Genomic DNA, 20,254 nt, shown 5'->3' on the forward strand with positions numbered 1-20,254 from the left:
CCAACCTTTTCTCTCGTTTTTCCCTGCACTAATGATAGCGCAATTAAATGGAACCAATTAAGTCACCCTTGAGCCTTCCTAATTTTCAGCTTGCGTATTTCCGATTTCACCGACAGCGCTTAACCATGTCTAACTAATTAGCTTTTCTACCTGACTGCTACCAGCTTCGGAATTCACCTAAATAGCACCACCTGTTTACTAATTCCTTTTAAATATATGCCATGTTTTAGCTGGTTAATTCAGACACCATGCTAACTGCACGTTGCTGCCTTTTAAAACACCCTCTGTGCAATTTTGCCCTCTCCTCTTTTGATTCACTCCTTATCATTGTTATGCACTCCATAATTTATCCCTTGATAAATTGTTCTGTAACGCATGATTATAATGCTTGCCAATGTAAGAAATTATTTTCCCTTTTTTTCCTTCTAGGGAGCATTTTTCTATTTACTAGAATGTATACAGTATTGTGTTTGTATACATATACACAGGGTCTTAAACAATTGTGTTCCCCTTCCCCTCCCCCTCTTTAATTCCAGCTTGCTCACCATTGTCCTGAAGATGAACCCCAATAATTGGGTTTGAAACGCCGTCGACCACCCCACAACATGAATTCCTTATAGCTTGTAAAAATCAATTATGGAATTCAACTATATTGTTGTCAATGCGATGTCTTTTTAACCACTATTACTATTTCACACCACGCTTTTTATTATGTGAGCACTCAAAAAATTGAATTTGTTTAATTAAATACCTGTCATCTTTATGACCTACATGACCCTTTACGTACTTTGTCTTTTGCTCCCTACGGAATTGACTTCACTTCTTAAAAAACAAGTGCCCCTTCTTGGGTCACCTTTTCTTTAGGACCTTTAGGCCATACCTGAACCATTGTCCTTAATTATTTACTGTCACCCCAGGTTCGCATATCGGGGTACCCTTGTCTCCTAAATCCCCGTCATCCATCAATACAGCACTATTATATGCACTCACATATCTATACAGACACTCACACACCGCCACTCATCCATAGAGTTACTCACACACCTAGTCAGTCATGCAAAGAATCAATCACACTCCCATTTACTCACCTATACAGTTATACACATACCACCTCATTTATTCAAACATATACTAACACATACTTACACTCTTATACAATAACTAATACAAGCACGCACTCATCCATACAGCCACTCTTACAATCACTCACTCTCACATATAGTCATTTATATACTCACACAGCCATATATACTGCCTTCACATATGCAGTTACTCACACATGCACCACTGAGGCATCCATTCACTCACCAACATACCCATGCACACACCCACCCACCTATACAGCCCTTCACAGATGCATTCTTGAACCCATACACCCAGTGAATCACCCACTCACAGATCAATGCACGGAGTCACACCTCCCACCCACCCACACAGACACTCAGGCACCCATACAGATACTCAGACAACCAATCAATAACCAATATAAAGGCCCGCATTTAGCTACTCACCAACCCATGCAACCGCTTACACACCAACTGACAAATTAAACTGTGGGAATGTCTGTATCAGTCACTAAGCCATGCAATCAGTAAGACACATTTAATCACTCACTTATACCGTCAGTCAAGCACCTACTAAAACATCCATGCAGACACTTATACACCCCCTCCTCATTTTTCAATACACCTTGGCATATATATATATATATATATATATATATATATATATATATATATATATATATATTACACACAGCGTCTTCTGCACAGAAGGACTCGCACTCAGAAAAGTAAACAAATAGTTCATTCGTAGCGCGTTTTGTCAGACACACTGACTTGATCACACGTATTACAAACACAGGAGGCATAGCTGCTGAAATAAAGGACAGACTAATTGTTTGACAAATGTTGTTGTTGACCGTGGCGGCCATTTCTAAATGTCTGAATACACAATCATAGTGATAGATAACCAAGCATGCTAGTGATATATACACATGATAGAATACTGTAGTCTGCAAATAAATGCTAATTCACCGTAAACTTGCATTTTTGCATTTTTACATTTTAGTATGTCGCTACTGCCATCCTAGGGAAAATGAGCAGATGCTGAAATCAAGCGCGCAATGAATAGGTCGAGCGAGGTGCTGGCTCTTATAGACAGATTAATACAGTCTATGTAACATCAGTGCTAGAAAGCCACGTATTGGATACAAAAGCAACTCGAAAAGATATTCTTTTTGGAAATTCAAAAAAGAAGAAAGGGAAAAACCTAGAGTCGGCATAGTGCCATCTTAGATAGAGATACTGAAATCAGGCACACAATAGATAGAGACAATGCTTGGCTCTTTAGACAAATTAATACAGTCTAAATGACATAAGTGCTAGAAAGCTACGTATTTGGTACAAGACAACTCAAAAAGTCAAAAAGATGTTCTTTTTACCAATTCAAACGAGACCTAAAGTCGGCTTAGTGCCAATATAGTCAATGCCATGTGGCCTGAAAAGCAAACCAAGTGATACGGTTATGAGGCAAATCATGCACATATGATTATATAAAGAAACACTCTGATTTCAGTACTAACATCGAAATACGTAACAGTTCAAATGATAAATTGTTACCTATAGTTATGTTCATTCTTCATAATGGTCTTATCATTCAACATACTTATGTCCATACAGTGAAGTTCCATGTGTAATATTCAACCGAAAATTACACCCAAAATTTCCGACAGCTGACCAAAACCAATGCCAGCAAACTTACAACCTCCTTTTAGAACAAAAGTGCCCAAAGTAAACAAGATAGAACAAGGAAAACAAGAGATTAAGTGTATATCTTATCTGTACCCACAGAACGGGGAAGCAAAGGGTAGGGTGACCGGAACGGATGGAACAATCCGCTGAAGTGGCGACCCTTCCTTTCCTCCTGTGCAAAAAGAGAAAAAGAGTGATATTAAAAGTTATTCTTTAAAATTGCACATAGTCATACTATTACATCATAGTAAATACCATTAGCTAAAATTCATTAAACAACCAGCATGAAACATATCTAATCATAATAGTATTTTAGTATTTTTGAGCAGGTTTACACAGAGAGTAGGAACATGAGTCATTCGCTATGTAAGTGTATACTTAATTCTTCGTCTAAATTGTGACCCTTAGGAAACTTTGTCTCGAGTTCAATTATCCACTTAGATTCGCGTTTCCGAAGTAGTAAAGTTCTGTTACCACCTCTTGGGCCAGTGTGAACCTGTTCTAGGACAAAGTAACTCAGCAGGGAACTGTTCGACAGATGGAAAAGGTCAAAATGTCTCGCAATCGGATAATTGGTGTCTTTCTTGTTAATGGAACGCATATGTTCAAGCACTCTTTTCTTTGCCATACATGTAGTACTGCCCACGTACCACAATTTGCACGGACATATCAATACATATACACAGTAAGATGTACTAGAAGTTAAAAATCGGTTATAGTTTTTGGTAGATCATAGCCAGGAATGGCAACTGTTTTTGTCATATAGCTGTTACGACAAACTTTACAGTGGCCACAGGGATAGAAGCCTTTGAGATTATGTTCACTTGCAGCTGATCTGGGTGTTATATCATTATGAACAAGAATATCTCTAAGACTACGTCCTCTTCTGTAAGTTATTCTGGGTCTATTTTGAAAGGTATGGCCGATGACAGGGTCACTTTTGAGTATATCTCAATTATTAGCCAATATTTTTTGTATCTGTCCAGAGTTACCACTATAGGTAAGTATAACTCTATTATTTTCCTCAGGTGTAATGCTATTCTCACTGGTGCTTTCAGACTCAGTTATCAAAGTTTGGACATGATCAATTTGGTTGACCCTATTAATGGCTTTTTGAAAAACCCACTTGGGATAACCCCTATCTTTGAATCTTTTAATCATGATTTCTTTTTCAAGTCTGAATGCAGTATCAGTACTGCAATTCCTTCTCGCTCTCAGCAGCTCCCCATAGGGAATACTCCATTTGAGGGTATCTGGGTGGCTGCTGAGAGCGTGAAGAAGGGTATTAATGCATTTTTTTCCGTGCGCGTACGGTAAGCTGACGCTACGCGCTCCGTACGTCATAAGTACGGTGCGCTTACGTGATACGATGCGCGTATGGTAAGCTGACGCTACGCGCTCCGTACGTCATAAGTACAGCGCGCTTACGTGATACGTACGTGACGTACGCGTACACGCGGAAGCAACGTCGCGGTTACGCAGGGGCGTATAATGCGCATGCGCGAGTGCGTCTTACGTACGCGCTCCGTAAGCGCTCCGTAAGCGTCACGTTCGCGCATGCGTACTTGTTTCCGAGCGCGTACCGTAAGCTTACGGAGCGCGCACGGTAGGTCATGTGATCCACAAAGAACACTTTTCATTGGTTGAAACTACTTTCAGTTCCAGAAACTTCCCACACCACACCCATTCCCCTCATTACTGCTTGAGATCCCCTAGGAGAAGAAGCTGAATTGACATTGAGATACAATGGCAGAACAGCAGACCTCTTCTGAGAGTGAGGCTAGCAGCACCACCATCATCCAGAGAAGGAGGAAACAAAATAATTCTTTTGTATGGGAGTATTTTACTTTTCCAGAGGGGCAGAAAAAGGTCAATGCTCCATTGGTCACTTGCACACTTTGTGACCGTGTTTTATCTAGAGGAAATCCAAGGAAGAAGTATTCCTTTGGAAATCACTCTATGATGAGACACCTTAGGGATAAACATCCCAGGACCTTTGCTCGACATACTGGAGAAAACTCTTCAGCAAGTCACCAGAGCCCAACCTCAGAAGCTCAGCCGAGTACATCATCGGCAGCTCAGCTGAGCCCTTCCTTTGAGGTGGGAGCATCACCTTCTTCTGCTCCTCTGGACGTTAACCCTCGATTTGGGAGGGTTGCAATGAGGTGTACAACGTGTTGTGGTCTTATTGTTTTTGGGGAGACCAGTGTTTCCCTTATTAACAATAAGATAGACCAGCACGTTTGTAGACGCTCATAATATTCCCATTCTTTCTTTCCTCCATCCCTGTATTAACCCAACGGCTCTTTTAAGAGCCAACCTTACCTCACAATTTTTGTTATTTTTTTTTAAGCTTTCCTTTTTGTAAAAAATGTTTTGCCGTGCGCGCACGGTACGCGTAATAGTTACGCGAAGTTCGCGGTATTTTTCCTCGCGGAATTTCTCCGTTTACGCCGTGCGCGTACGCTGCGCGCATTCGGCGATTTTTTGAAAAAAAATTAAAATTAATTTTTGCCCTTGGGGGTCCTTCTGGGACCCCCCTGACAAAGGCTAGGGGGTCAGGAACTGTCCAGCCTGCCTCCTTTTCACGTTATCCACCTTTGTTTTTCACCCCCTCAGACTGCGAGAGACAAAATGGCGGCCGACACTTCCTGGTTTCGACCGATTCGAATGTTTACTGAGATCTAACAACCAATCAGAATCGCGCTCGCGCACGGCAGCGTGCGCGTACGGTAAGTTTACGGTACGCGCTCGGAGCGCGCCCATAGATATATATATTGATTTAAATGCTATTTTCTCAGGAAATACTGAACAGATTTACACGAGACCTTCAAAAGGCACATCCCTGTCCTGAGGGCTACCTCTCTGCCAAATTTCAAGTAATTCTGTTCAGCCGTTCGGGCTGTAGCTCGGACTAAAGGTCCTATGGAAAAATGCATGGGGAAAACGCGTTTTGGGACCCCCCCTTTTTCTCAGCCCCTGCTTGACGAATCCCCCCGAGACTTTCAGGGTAGGAGCGGAGCGGAGCGCCCCACCTATTTTGAGAATTTCGCGAGGATTCGTCAATCGGCGCCAAAGTTATTCCAAATAGAATGTTGCGGATTTCCTATGGAAACACGGTCCTAACTATAACTATCTACTGGCGACCGCCAGTAGATAATATAGATATATATATATATATATTATCTACTGGCGGTCACCAGTAGATAGTTATAGTTACGATCGTGTTTCCATAGGAAATCTCAAAATTTTATTTTGAATAACTTTGGCGCCGGTTGACGAATCCTCGCAAAATTTTAAAAACTAATGGGGCGCTCCGCTCAGCTCCTACCCTGAAAGACTCAGGGTGATTCAACAAGCGGGGGCCGAGAAAAAAGGGGGGTCCCAAAATGCGTTTTCCCCATGCATTTTTCCATAGGGACCTTTAGTCGAAGGTACAGCCCGAACGGCTGAACAGAATTACTTGAAATTTGGCAGAGAGGTAGTCCTCAGGTCAAGGAAGTGCCTTTTGCATATATGGTGTAAATCCGTTCAGTAGTTCCTGAGAAAATCAAAAGTAAAATCATATACATATCTGGGCGGAGCCTAACCACACATGTCATCGTGAGATCTGATTGGCTGTCAGCACTTCATCCAAGAAGTGTTGGCAGCCATCTTGGGACCAATATAGATGATAGCACCTCATTAAAAAGCCTTGCAGTTAATAGAAGGTGTTAAGACTGTAGTTATATTATAAATCATTTGTTGATGGTACCATACTCATTTTAGGAATTGTGGTGTGTTCTAAGGTGATTTTACCACGTGAAAAAGCCTTCATGAATCATGTTTGAGAGAAAACTATTTTCTCATGCTTTTCCCACAGAGGTTTGGAAGGTGATCTATAAGCTAAACTGAGAGCATATTTTCTGTAAATTCACATTATCTTTCTCAGTCATGGGAGAATGAAGTCTGACATTCTCAGTAAAACATGTTCATCCAACAAGGGCAGAGACTGTCAGTTGATTCCTTTGTGTTCTACTGCAGCTTCCCAGAGTGTTCTAAAGAACAACTAGAGCGCTAACAGTCTTACTTATGACAAAAGTAAGCCACACCTGAAGCCATCTTGGTTGGAATAAAGTGGTAACTCTTAAAACATTTAATTTAAAAAGGAACAAAATGAGGGGGTTCATTTTGCCATAGAAAGTATGATTAGTGCTGCAGAAAGAAAAACTAGGGCACATTTTGAGTGACTTCTCAAATTCTCTTCTATTTCATTAAAAAATTCGGACATGCAGACTGAAACATGCACTTTCAATACCAGCAGCAGACTTCCCTGGTGAGCAGTAGCTTTACTACAGTGATCTAATAAGCAACTAGAGTGCTAACATTCTGAATTTATGATAAATGTGTGACACATCTGAATGCCTTCTTGATGGAATCAAAGTAAAAAACTGAAAGTTTTTCCTACTGAGGAGACTGTAGTAAATGAGGAAATTAGGAAACATCATAACAAAAAGGTCTCCCAAAATGGCCACCAGAGACAAGAGAGCCCAAATGTAGCCCAAATATCACCGAGATGTAGCCCAAGTATAGCCCAATGACAGAATGTCCCAGAGTGTTCTAATGAACAACTAGAGCGCTAACAGTTTTACTTATGACAAAAGTATAGCACACCTGAAGCCATCTTGATTGGAATAAAGTGGTAACACTTAAAACATTTAATTTACAAAGGAACAAACTGAGGGGGTTTATTTTGCCATAGCAATTATGATTAGTGCTGCAGAAAGAAAAATTAGGGCACATTTTGACTTCTCAAACCCTCTTCTGTTTCATAAAAAAATTCTGATATGCAGACTGAAACATGCACTTTTAATACCAGGAGCAGACTTCCATGGTGAACAGTAGTTTTACTACAGTGATCTAATGAGCAACTAGAGTGCTAACATTCAGAATTTATGGCAAATGTGTGACACATCTGAATGTCTTCTTGATGGAACCAAACTAAAAAACTGAAAGTATTTCCTACTGAGGAGACTGCAGTAAATGAGGAAATTAGTAAACTTCATAACAAATAAATCTCCCAAGATGGCCACCAGAGACAAAAGAGCCCAAATGTAGCCCAAATATCACCCAGATGTAGCCCAAGAATAGCCCAATGACAGAATGTCCCAGAGTGTTCTAACGAACAACTAGAGCGCTAACAGTCTTACTTATGACAAAAGTATGGCACACCTGAAGCCATCTTGATTGGAATAAAGTGGTAACACTTAAAACATTTAATTTACAATGGAACAAAATGAGGGGGTTCATTTTCCCATAGATATTATGAATAGTTCTGCAGAAAGAAAAATTAGGGCACATTTTGACTTCTCAAATTCTCTTCTATTTCATAAAAATATTCTGACATGCAGACTAAAACATACACTTTTAATACCAGCAGCAGACTTCCGCGGTGAGCAGTAGCTTTACTACAGTGATCTAATGAGCAACTGGAGTGCTAACATTCAGAATTTATGGCAAATGTGTGACATATCTGAATACCTTCTTGATGGAATCAAAGTAAAAAACTGAAAGCATTTCCTACTGAGGAGACTGCAGTAAATGAGGAAATTAGGAAACTTCATAACAAATAAATCTCCCAAGATGGCCACCAGAGACAAAAAGAGCCCAAATGCAGCACAAATATCACCCAGATGTAGCCCACATGTAGCCCAATGACAAAAGTGTGAAAAACACTTATTTTTTGTGTATTTGCAGTTTTATATAGTGCAGACTTGTCAGGTATTGGAGTGCTTTACATGAGCATTGGTTACATCACACAAGATCAAATTCATTTTGGTTGTAGACATGGGGAGATTAAGTGATTTGACCAGAATCACAGAATGTTGAGCTGAAGCAGAAACTCCAACCTGGTTCCCCAGTTGCAAAGTCTGCAGCTCTGGAAGTAACACCACATCCTCTCCCCTAGGTGCAACATTTAATCAAGTGGTCAACTGGATAAAAAAACATAAAGATTACAAATAATTTAAAAGTTCTTTGTCGCTATTTGAAAACTCAGAAAATATGTCCTCATTTTAGTTTTTTAGAGCACTAACCATAATTTTGATGCAAATAAAACCCTCTCATATATCTAATTTCTAAAGGAAATACTCTAGGTATTACAGTTTTGATTACATCAAGATGACATCAGGCGTTCCACACTTTTGTAATAAATATAGAATGTTAGCAATCTAGTTGTTCATTGGGATACTGTTGAGAGGGAGAGGCCAGGGGCACGGACTCTGAAAATTGAAGGCAGGTAGGAGAGTGCAGAGGCAACAATTTGACCACACTGGGCAGGCAGGAAGGGCAGTGGCAGTACAACAGACTATGGAGGGCAGTGGAAAGGGGGCAGGGGCAACAAACCAACAATACAGGACTGGCAAGAGAGGCTGTGGCAATATAATAGACCATTGTGGGCAGAAGGAAGAGGCAGTGGTAGTACAACCATACATGCCAACAGACCCGTTTCAGCCAGGAAACGTCCAATGTTTTTAAGCTCAAATGGGCTTTACTTGATCTGTCTCCTGTCTAAAATCTCCTCTTTTTTAATGTAACTCAAAGGGGAAAATCAATACCCCAGTTTTTTTTCAAAATCTCCCTCTTACCAAGTTCAAAATGTTTGCAAGTATGGTACATTAGATCATGGTAGGCAGGAGGAATTGGGGTAGGGACATGGACTCGGATAACCGAGGACAGGAGGGACATGGAGAGGTGCACCAAACTGACCCTACAGGGCAGGCATCAGGGAGTGCAGCACAACAATCCATGGAAAGCAATAGGGAGGGGACAGGACCATGCACATGGACAACAGAGAACAGAGGGGAAAGAGGCAATGGTAGCTAACTGACCATAATGGACAGACAGGAGAGAAAGCTGCAGCATAACAAACCATAAAGGGCAGGAGGGACGGATCAGGGGCATTACAATGGAACAGGCAAGCCAGGAGGGAGGGAAAAGGGGTCTGCACATGGAAACAGAGGGCTGGGGGCAAGGGGGCAGGGCAGGAGCAGCAAGATGACCATGGAGGTCAGGCAGGATGGGCACTAGAAACAAGACACACCATGGAGAGCAACAATGAGGCTATGATGTCATACACACAGACCATGGAGGGAAGGTGGGAGGGGGTCAGGGGCAGCTAGCTGACCACACAGGGAAGGTGGGAGGGGCCATGGCAGCACAGAAGACCATGCATGGCAAGCAGGAGGGTTAGTGGCAGCACAATGGCTATGATGGGCAAGAAGGAGGGTGCAGGGGCATGCACAAAGGACCATGGAGGATAGAAGGGAGGGTCAGGACCTGGGCACAGACAAGAGAGTTCAGGGGAAGGGGCCTCACAACAGACCGCACGGGGCAGGCAGGAGGAGCAATTGCAGCACAACAGACCAGGGAGGGCAGAAGATTGTGGCAGTAAAATGGACCATGGAGGACACGAGGAAGGGGATAGGGGCATGGCATGTGGACAGGCAGGGTGGAGGTGGCAGGGATGGGTTACAGTCATCTGACAATGCTAGGCAGGTGGGAGGGAAGTGGCAGCTCAACAGAACACTCAGAGTAGATAGGAGTGGAAGGTCCATGGCACAAAGACATCGGAGGGCAGGGGGAAGGAGAATAGGGGCAGCAAGCTAAGCACAGAGGCTAAGCAGGAGGTCAATGATGGGGCATAGAATTGGGCAATGGAGGGCAGGAGGAGTGGACTGGTACATCATGCTAAATGGAGGGCAGTGGCAGCACATCAGACCATGCATGGCAGGAGGGAGGAGGCTAGTCCATGGATTCAGACAACAGAGGATAGGGAGGAGGTGGATGGCTCAGCAAGCTAACTGTTCAGAGAAGGTGGGTATTAGGAACTTTATTGTTTTTAAAATGTGTGTCTGTGCGAACTACTTAAAATATGAACAAGTATGCAGCATAATCTCACTTTTATACAGGAAGAAGAGGACGTTTGTGACTGTGACTCTGGGCTCACTTGGCAGAAACACCCCCTGACCCTCCACCCCCATCGCAAAATGTAATGTCCGTGAAAAGGGTAGGTGGACGCAGTGTTATATAGAACATAGTCCTGAGAGCACGATTGAAAATGCAAACTAGATATAGTATATGGTATAAACTATGCACCAAAAAGAGTGATATAAGATGAACCGGGGTGTGAAATATAATATGCAATACATTGTGCGCAATGACAGATTCATTGGAGAGCGCGAGATAGCACAGGCACTAGCTCGTGCTATGCGATATGCGCCTTGGAGTGTAATATGCACAGGGCAGTGTTGTGTAACCTAACTAGTCTCTAAAGTTGTAATATAAAATATGTGCTGGGGAGTGTAACGTTGCATATGCACTGTGACAAAGATATGGATCCCAGATTGTAATATGTATGGTATAGCGATGTGCGTTATAACATAGGCATCCAGGAAGGCACGTTAGATGGGGCAATATAACCCGTGCGAAGGCAAGTGTGGCACGACATATTTACGGGGTGGTGTTACAGTGCACATGGGCTAGAGAGTGTCATAGCATACGCACTAGCTGGTGGAATACAACACAGAGGTGTGAGGCACTCGGCAGGCACAGGTGGGTGTAACACAGCATTGGGCTCAGCCAGGAGCACGCTGTGACTCTCAAGTGAGGTTCGTCTTCTTTCCAGAGAGTAAAATAAAAAGTATAACACATCCAGCGGTGGATGTGTGTTTTATTAACCATGAGGGGGTTTCTTGCATAGTTTGGTCGAATTTTTGTTGAATCCCCTTTGAATGGCTTGGTGTGCGTGTATATTAAATGTGCCCGTCAATAGCTACCCATGTTTGTATAAATAAACGACAAGGGTGTCTACTTGGAGAGTACCCACCGGCGGGGGCGCCGGGATTAGGCACGGTAGAGCGTCAGACACGTCAGAGCTTCACTAGCGGTGTAAATACATTCCATGTGGATTCATTCTATGCATAGTTGCCTTTTAATGATTATCACGCAAATCGTCATGGTGATAGGTAAATACGGTTTGTCCAGCATGTCCTAAGTATTGCTATAAATATATATTTTTTTAAAATAATAAAAAACAAAGGCCGGCCCGGGGGGATGGGGTCCCCGGGGCCATAAGTGGCCTCAGGAGGGGGGCAATGCAGCCCCCTCCTAAAGAGTACAAACAAAAAAGGCCATGACCCAGGGGTTGGGGTCCCCGGGGCCGATTAAGGCCTTGGGAGGACAACATTTTTTTTTTTTTAAAACAAAAAAATTAGGGTGCAGGCCCTGGGGGATGGGGTCCCCAGGGCCAGTAAATTAGAAAAAGAAGGGGGGCCGCACAGCCCTCCTTCTTAAAAAAATAAAATAAATAAAAGACCGGCATCGCGCCGGAGGCCACGCCCCCTCCTAGCAGCACTCTGCAAACGCACCCCCTGGCCAGTTGTAAGTTGGGGAATTAATTCCCCTTCAATACTGAGGGTCCCTGAGGGCCAACTAGCCCAACAGGTATCTCCAGTATGCGCCAGGGAGCTGCGTTGCAGACAGGTGTTCTGAGGCCACGCCCCTTTTTACACCTCTATGCAACGCAGCTCTGTGGCGCTTACTGGAGGTACCTAGTGGGCTAGTTTAACCCTAGGGACCCTTAGGATTCAAGGGGACTTAATCTCTCAACTTAGAACGGCCACAGGGCGTGTTTACACAGTGGTGAAGGGAGGGGACGAGGCCTGAGGTGACATGTGCAAACACGCCCTGTGGCACGTTTTAAGTTGGGGAAATAATTCCCTTTCAATCCTGAGGGACCCTGGGGGCCAACTAGCCCACCAGGTGCTTCCAGTAAGCGCCACTGCTCTGCGTTGCAGAGAGGTGGTCCAGGCCGTGCCTCTTTTTATGCCTCTCTGCAATGCAGCTCTGTGGCGCTTACTGGAGGTACCTAGTGGGCTAGTTGGACCCTAGTGACACTCAGGATTCAAATGAAATTAATCTCCCAACTAAAAACGGCCACAGGGCGTGTTTACACAGTGGTGAAGGGAAGGGACGGGGCCTGAGTTAACGTGTGCAAACAAGCCCTGTGGCACGTTTTAAGTTGGGGAAATAATTCCCCTTCAATCCTGAGGGACCCTGGGGGCCAACTAGCCCACCAGGTGCTTCCAGTAAGCGCCACTGTGCTGCGTTACAGAGAGGTGGTCTAGGCCGTGCCCCTTTTTACATCTCTCTGCAACGCAGCTCTGTGGCCCTTACTGGAGGTACCTAGTGGTCTAGTTGGACCCTAGGGACCCTCAGGATTCAAGGGGACTTAATCTCCCAACTTAAAACGGCCACAGGGCGTGTTTACACAGTGGGGAAGTGAGGGGAGAGGGCCTGAGGTGACGTGTGCAAACACGCCCTGTGGCGCGTTTTAAGAGGTAGTTTAATCACCTGCCCTATTATATACTAGGGGCTTACAGAGGAGGTCATGCTGATCACAGGGGGACCCCAACGCATAGTGTTCCCTAGGGTATGTAGGTGTTTTCACTGTATTCTGAGTGTCTTTTAACATAGCACTGGCTCTAGGACTGGTTAGTCAGACTCAGTTAACACCAGTATCCGTCTGAAAAAGTTGAGGGTACAGGATGATTTTGCGACAAAGCTTCTTTCTGTTCTTCTGTTGGTTCTTTCTGCACGTTATCCTTCTTCCTGCACTTTTCTTCGTCTTTGAGGACTTCTGTTGCTTCTTTCTGCAATTCTTTTTTTTCTTTCTGTGCGTTTTTTCTTCTTTCTTCACATGTCCTATCTCTGTAGCCATAGTTAGAAATTAGCATTTAAGAAACCTTTGAAATTCACTGAAAATACCATAAGTTTCAGGCACTTTATAGTTAGGAATTAGCATTTAAAAAACCTTAGAAATTCACTGAAAAAACCATAGGTTTCAGGGGCGTTATAGTTAGCTGGACTTTTCACTCGTACAAAACCATTGAAATTCCCCCGTTATAGTTAGTTCAGCTAACTATAACTCGCGCGCCCGCAATGCACTGCTGATGACGTCACATATTACATCACTCATGACATGGTCAGTGATATCACTCATGACATCACTGATGACATCTCAAATGACATCACTGATGACATTACTGATGACATCATCCAGTGAATGTGTGTTTTTCTGAAAATTACATATGTTTTATATATGTATATCTCAAGATCGATGGAAGAATAAATGGGTATATAAGTGTCTAAATGGATGATTTGTTTTTGAAAAATAGATTGTATAACTGACTGATTAAGTGTATCTTAGTCAATACATGGCTTAGTGAGTAATGTTTAAATATGTAAATATCTGTATCAGTCTCTCACTTTGTGTATAAGTGGCTGCATGGGTTGGTGAGTAGTCTATATAGGTTATTAGTTGGTTTTTTGAGTATCAGTATGAGTGTCTGAGTGTCTGTATGGTTCGGTGGGGGGTATTACGTAGTGCATAAGTGCATGAATGAGTGACTCACTGTTTGTATGTGTTGAAGACAGCATGTGTGCAGGACTGTATGGGTGGATGAGTGTGTGCATGGGTGTGTTAGTGAGTGAATGACTGTCTCAATAGTGTCTTTATGAGTAACTACATATGTTTTAAACTAGTATATGTGACTATTGGTGTATATAAGTGAGTATATGTGAGAGTGAGAGATTGAAAGAGTTCCTGTATGAATAAGTATGTGTTTCTATAAGGGATTGTTTAAAAGACTAAGTATGTGTAAGTTTCTGTAGAAGTAAGTGTGGTGGTGTGTGTATAACTGTATATGCAAGTAAATGGATGTTTGATTCTTTATTAGCATGAGTGACTATGTGTGTGAGTAACTCTATGGATGAGTGGCATTGTGTAACAGGATGTATAGGTGTATGAGTACATATGATGAGTGAGTACATGTATGAGTGACTGTATAGGACTGTTGGTGAATGAGTGGATGTGTATGTGAATCTTAGAATTACTGAATAGGTTGTTGTAACTGATATTGGTATGTCCATTGTTTTGAAAATTTTAGTTTCTATTTTTGAATGTGTTTATCAAAGGTTATATTAGGGGGAGAGGAGGTCTGCCACTCTATCACAAAGATGATGTCATCAGTGATGTCATTTGAGATGTCATCAGTGATGTCATGAGTGATGTCACTGACCATGTCATGAGTGATGTAATATGTGACGTCATCAGCAGTGCATTGCGGGCGCGCGAGTTATAGTTAGCTGAACTAACTATAACGGGGGAATTTCAATGGTTTTGTACGAGTGAAAAGTCCAGCTAACTATAACGCCCCTGAAACCTATGTTTTTTTTAGTGAATATATATATATATATATATATATATATATATATATATATATATATATATATATATATATATATATATATATATACACATATATATATATATATATATATATATATATATATATATATACACATATATCAGCAAAAAGACTCCCTCATGCTTCCTTCTTCATTGGAAAGAGAGTCACGGACCCAGACTTGGTGGCTGAAACTATTTAATATTCAAAAAGCCGTATGACGCGTTTCGGGCACTCAAATGCCCTTTATCACATGCGGAAACGCAGTCCGCTTTCTATTTTTATTTTGCATTGTGAACTACGCCCATAGTGAACATAAACAAAATACTTTCGTTCGCACACTTTAGATGAGTCGGATTTTTTTGGTTTGTTAAATTCTCTATTTTGTCCTTAGTTATTTTCACTAAGTGATTTGATCTGTATATTGATATTTTTATATACATACACATTTTATATTTTGCCCAGTTGTTGTATTGTACGATGTATCTAATTGTGACAGATGCATTAGTTATAGCTAAAAAAGTATGAATACCAATAAAATCGCTTATACATCTTATTTGCGCTAAAACCATAAATAAATGTACATAAACAAACTTTCAATGGTAAAAACACATATTAAAAAGTGTAAAAACCTTTACTGCATAAATGATTGAAAGAGTGTAAACAATAGCTTTGTGCAAATGCTCCAAACTTTTCATTATTTCACTTGTTGGTGATAATTTGAATTTAGTAGAGATTATAGGCATTAATACCCTGATCTTGGTTGGAATTTATGAATTTATTTTGTAGAGCATAGCTGGACCTGGAATATAAATATATAAATGTAAACATACATGTGTATATTTGTGACCTGGTTTGTATGCCTATTGTTAGCAAAATACTGTGGACTAATCAACTCAAACCTCACCGACTCTATCAAATTTTTAATTGCGTATTTTCATAAAGTGCTATGTGCTAAATACTACCACTCTCTAAAAAAGTGCTGGTTCTTAAATAAATTAGGGGGATAGCAGCTGACAGTAAACTGTGATCTTAGTATAAGATTTAAAATCTGCAATTAAATCTTAAAACTCACTTAAATCTTTGTTAATGGTATTATCACTAAAGAAGCCTATACATTTTGCATTACGATTGCAGTATTGAGTTCTCATTTTTCATACCACTTAGTATACCGGGAGTAGCTGACTGTAAATGGTGGAAACCTTTACGGAGTTGATTTATTTGGAAGTCATGTATCGGGCCCCTTAATAGTTATCATGTTTTTCTCTCTTTGTGGAACCAACCTAGAGATTTACAGACAATTGTGCAAATCTTCGGTGTTGTTAAGCCCATTAGGGTGTTTGCTATCTAGCTCCACAATTAAACGTGATTCCAATTGGCGCAAGGAACGTTCTCTGTTTCCCCCACTATCGTAATTTTGGTACTGAGCTGATGACAAAATAACTGAGGCACTTGAGGTCATTATTGTGGATTTGTTTAAAGTGCCTGGCAACTGGATATGTATTATCATTGTTTACAATTGCTCGGATATGCTGTAAGATCCTGACATGCACCTGCAGCTTCGTACTTCCCACATATCTAAACTAACAGGTGCACGTCAGGACATAAACAGCAAATTCAGTTTTGCAATTGTAGTTGCCTCTGATCATTTTGGGTTTGGCATTAAACGGAGTAATGTAGATGGTCGTATTTATCCCAAACTTACCTGCTCTACAGCTCGAACATTTGAAAAAACCTTGTCTCGGCTGTAACCACATTTTATTTTGATAAACGTCTGGGCTGTTCTTGACTAACTGTGTCCTCATAGATTTGCCTTTCCTGAACGTAATAGTGGGTTTGTCTGGCATGTATGGTGCCAGTACCGCATCCGTGAGGATTATGGGCCAATTGTGTTTTAAGATAGATTGTATTTTTCTCTCTTGTTGATTATATGTAATAATCAGCCTGGGTGCAGAATCTTCCTCTTCTGTCGTCTGAATATTGCCAGTTGCTGGTTCTAGGAGCCCTTCTCTGCTTCTCAATTTGACTTTAGCCTGTGCTTCTTGGAGGACAGCATCACTGTAATCTCTTTCTTTAAATCTCTTGATGGCTTCTTGTGTACATCTCTCTAAGTCTTGTTCTTGGCTACAGATTCTTTTAATTCTGAGTAGTTCTCCAAAGGGAATACTCCTCACTAGATGTCTTGGGTGATTTCTTGAGGCATGGAGTGTGGAGTTGCCTGCTGTTTTTTTTCTATGCAATGTTGTGACAATCTGATCATTCCTGATGTTGACCTCAACGTCTAAAAATTCAATCCTTTCTATGTCTATATTGGATGTGAATTTTAGATTAACCACATTATCATTAATAGTATTGATGAACATTTGTGCACTATCCACATTTCCCTGCCACACCACAAAAACATCGTCAATATATCTGAACCAATACTTGACATGTTGATTGTATGCTTCTGCGTGGGTGCCCCCGAGAACCTGCTCCTCCCACCTGCCTTACATGAAACAGGCATAGCTGGGAGAGAAGCAGGATCCCATGGCAACACCGCGCAATTCTCTGTACACATCCGTACCAAATAGAATGAAGTTATTGTTAAGACACCAACATATACATACTAATAGCATGATATTGTGTTTGTAACACTCAATAGGTCTTGAATCCAGGAAGTACTTGATAGCTTGAAGTCCGATGTCATGTTCTATGCATGTATAAAGGGATTCAATATCAAGAGTCATAAGGATCATATCTTTTTCCCATTTTATATTTTTGATTTTGTTTATATATATATATATATATATATATATATATATATATATATATATATATATATATAAAGTTTTCAGCTCCAGTAAGCAAAACACGCACTCAGAAAGGTACAGCTCGTTGGCGATTTATTCACAAGGTAACGCTACGCGTTTCAGCACAGAAGTGCCTTGATCACACGTTAAACCTTCTACCAATCAGAAACATCTTATGTACAAACACCAGGACTGGTCAATTGAAAACAACATAGTGGAAGGACACTCGCAAGAGAAATAATGATTCGGCCATATTGAAATGGTTCCTTTCCATTGAATCCCTATTGCATCATAGAGATATGTAATACAGAACAATGAGTCCGATAATTCAAGTGAAACATCCGGACTACATCTGATATGAAAAATACAAAAAATACAAGAATAACAAGATATGCGCATACTAAGTAATAACGCATATATGCATCAGAAACAACATTGTACTAGGTCTAGTGCCCGAAAGGAATCAGTATCTGTAATACAAAAATTGATCAAGCCCAATGGCGAGTAACTAACGTGTCCAATATCAATGAGGTGATCCCGATGGGTGTGACTAGGGATGTTCCAACATGGTAATTAGAGTGCATCTAGATCCAAGGATCAAGATAATTTCCAACGAAAAAAGGGAGGAAAAAAAAAAAAAAAAAGGAGGAAAAAAGGGGGGGTAAAAATAACAAAAGTGACAAAGTTTATCTTAGCTTTATCGTGGTGAAGTGATAGTCTTCTATTCAGTTCAGAATGTGAAGATCAGTGCAGTGCTCAGGTTTTCTAAGGAGTGACGTGCCCCCGGCTGACTCCTAGAAAGAAGTGACAAAAACATTGATTAAAATGGATTAAAAACAATATCATTAGTAAATAATTAGCAAGAACAATCAGAAAACAATCAAGCATCAGGACATGAAGGTTTACCCTGGACAACTATGGACAGTAACTGGATGAATTAATCAGTATGTAGATGGGTTGCAAGTTCCTCGTCCAAATTATGCCCCCCCGGGAATTTGGTCTCTAATTCCAATATCCATTTAGATTCTCTAATTCTGAGGGCAAGTTCTCGATTCCCTCCACGCCTACCCACATTGACCTGTTCAATCGCATAGTATCTCAATCGATCGCTATTTGATTGGTGTACATTTTGGAAATGTCTGGCAATGGGATATTTGGGGTCTTTGTTATAGATGGCTCTCAAGTGTTCCTGGACTCTCTTTTTGGCCATGCACGACGTGCTGCCCACATACTTTTTTTGACAAGGACATTCCAAAATGTAGATTACATAGGTGGAGCTACAAGTAAGAAATTGTCTGATCTGTTTTTTTGTTTGTGTCCCTGGTATTGCAAACTCTTTAACCATCACACTAGACCGGCAGGCCCTACAATGTCCACATGGATAAAATCCACTAAGTCCTTGGATATGTTGGCCCCTTTTATCAGTGATGTCACTTTTCACCAACATGTCCCTAAGGTTGCGACCTCTTCTGTATGTTATGAGTGGTCTATTGGTCAATTTTGGGCCTAAGATAGTATCTGATTTTAAAATTTTCCAATTATCGGCCACTATTTTTTGGACTTGTTTAGATTTTTGGTTGTAGGTAGTTATTATTCTAGGTGGTTGTGATGAGACAATGGGTTTGGGTGTAGGGTTCAGGGTCTCTGATCTCTGGATGATCGATGCTTTGGAAAGGGCTTTAGTCAGTACCCACTCAGGGTATCCCCTGTCCCGAAACCGTTGGAGTATGTTACTACTCTCGTGTGTGTAATCTGTCTCTTTAGTGCAATTTCTTTTAGCTCTTAAGAGCTCCCCATAAGGGATGCTCCATTTGAGTGATTCAGGATGGGAGCTCAAGGCATGGAGAAGGCTGTTGCCAGCCGTGTCCTTTCTATGGAGTTTGGAAGTAAGTCTACCCTCTTGGATCGTGATGCTAGTGTCCAAGAAATCCACATGATGTTCACTAATGTTGTATGTCAGAAGTATATTATAGCTGTTTTGGTTGAGCTTTGCAATGAAGCTAACAGCCTCTTCCATGGTGCCCTGCCAGATGACAAAAAGGTCATCAATGTATCTTGACCAAAATTGTACCTTTGTAAAATGCTCTTTGAGATCTTCATTAGACCTAATTTCTTCTTCCCACTTCCCCAAAAATAAATTCGCGAAGTTAGGAGAAAACGCCGAACCCATGGCAGCGCCACGGATTTGCTTAAAAAAGGTTCCGTCAAACATAAATATATTATTACGTAGACAGAGTTTCATCATCTCTATAAGCATAGCAGTATGGTCTCTAAATCCTATTTCACGATTTTTTAAAAAATAGTAACAAGCCTCCATACCCTGGGTATGATCAATAACAGTATAGAGGGCACTGACATCCATTGTGATAAGCATGGAACCTTCAGACAATGTAATGGTCTCAATTTTTTTCAGAAAGTCAGT

Source organism: Triturus cristatus, chromosome 7, assembly GCF_964204655.1.
Source record: "Triturus cristatus chromosome 7, aTriCri1.1, whole genome shotgun sequence".
NCBI classification, from domain to species: domain Eukaryota; kingdom Metazoa; phylum Chordata; class Amphibia; order Caudata; family Salamandridae; genus Triturus; species Triturus cristatus.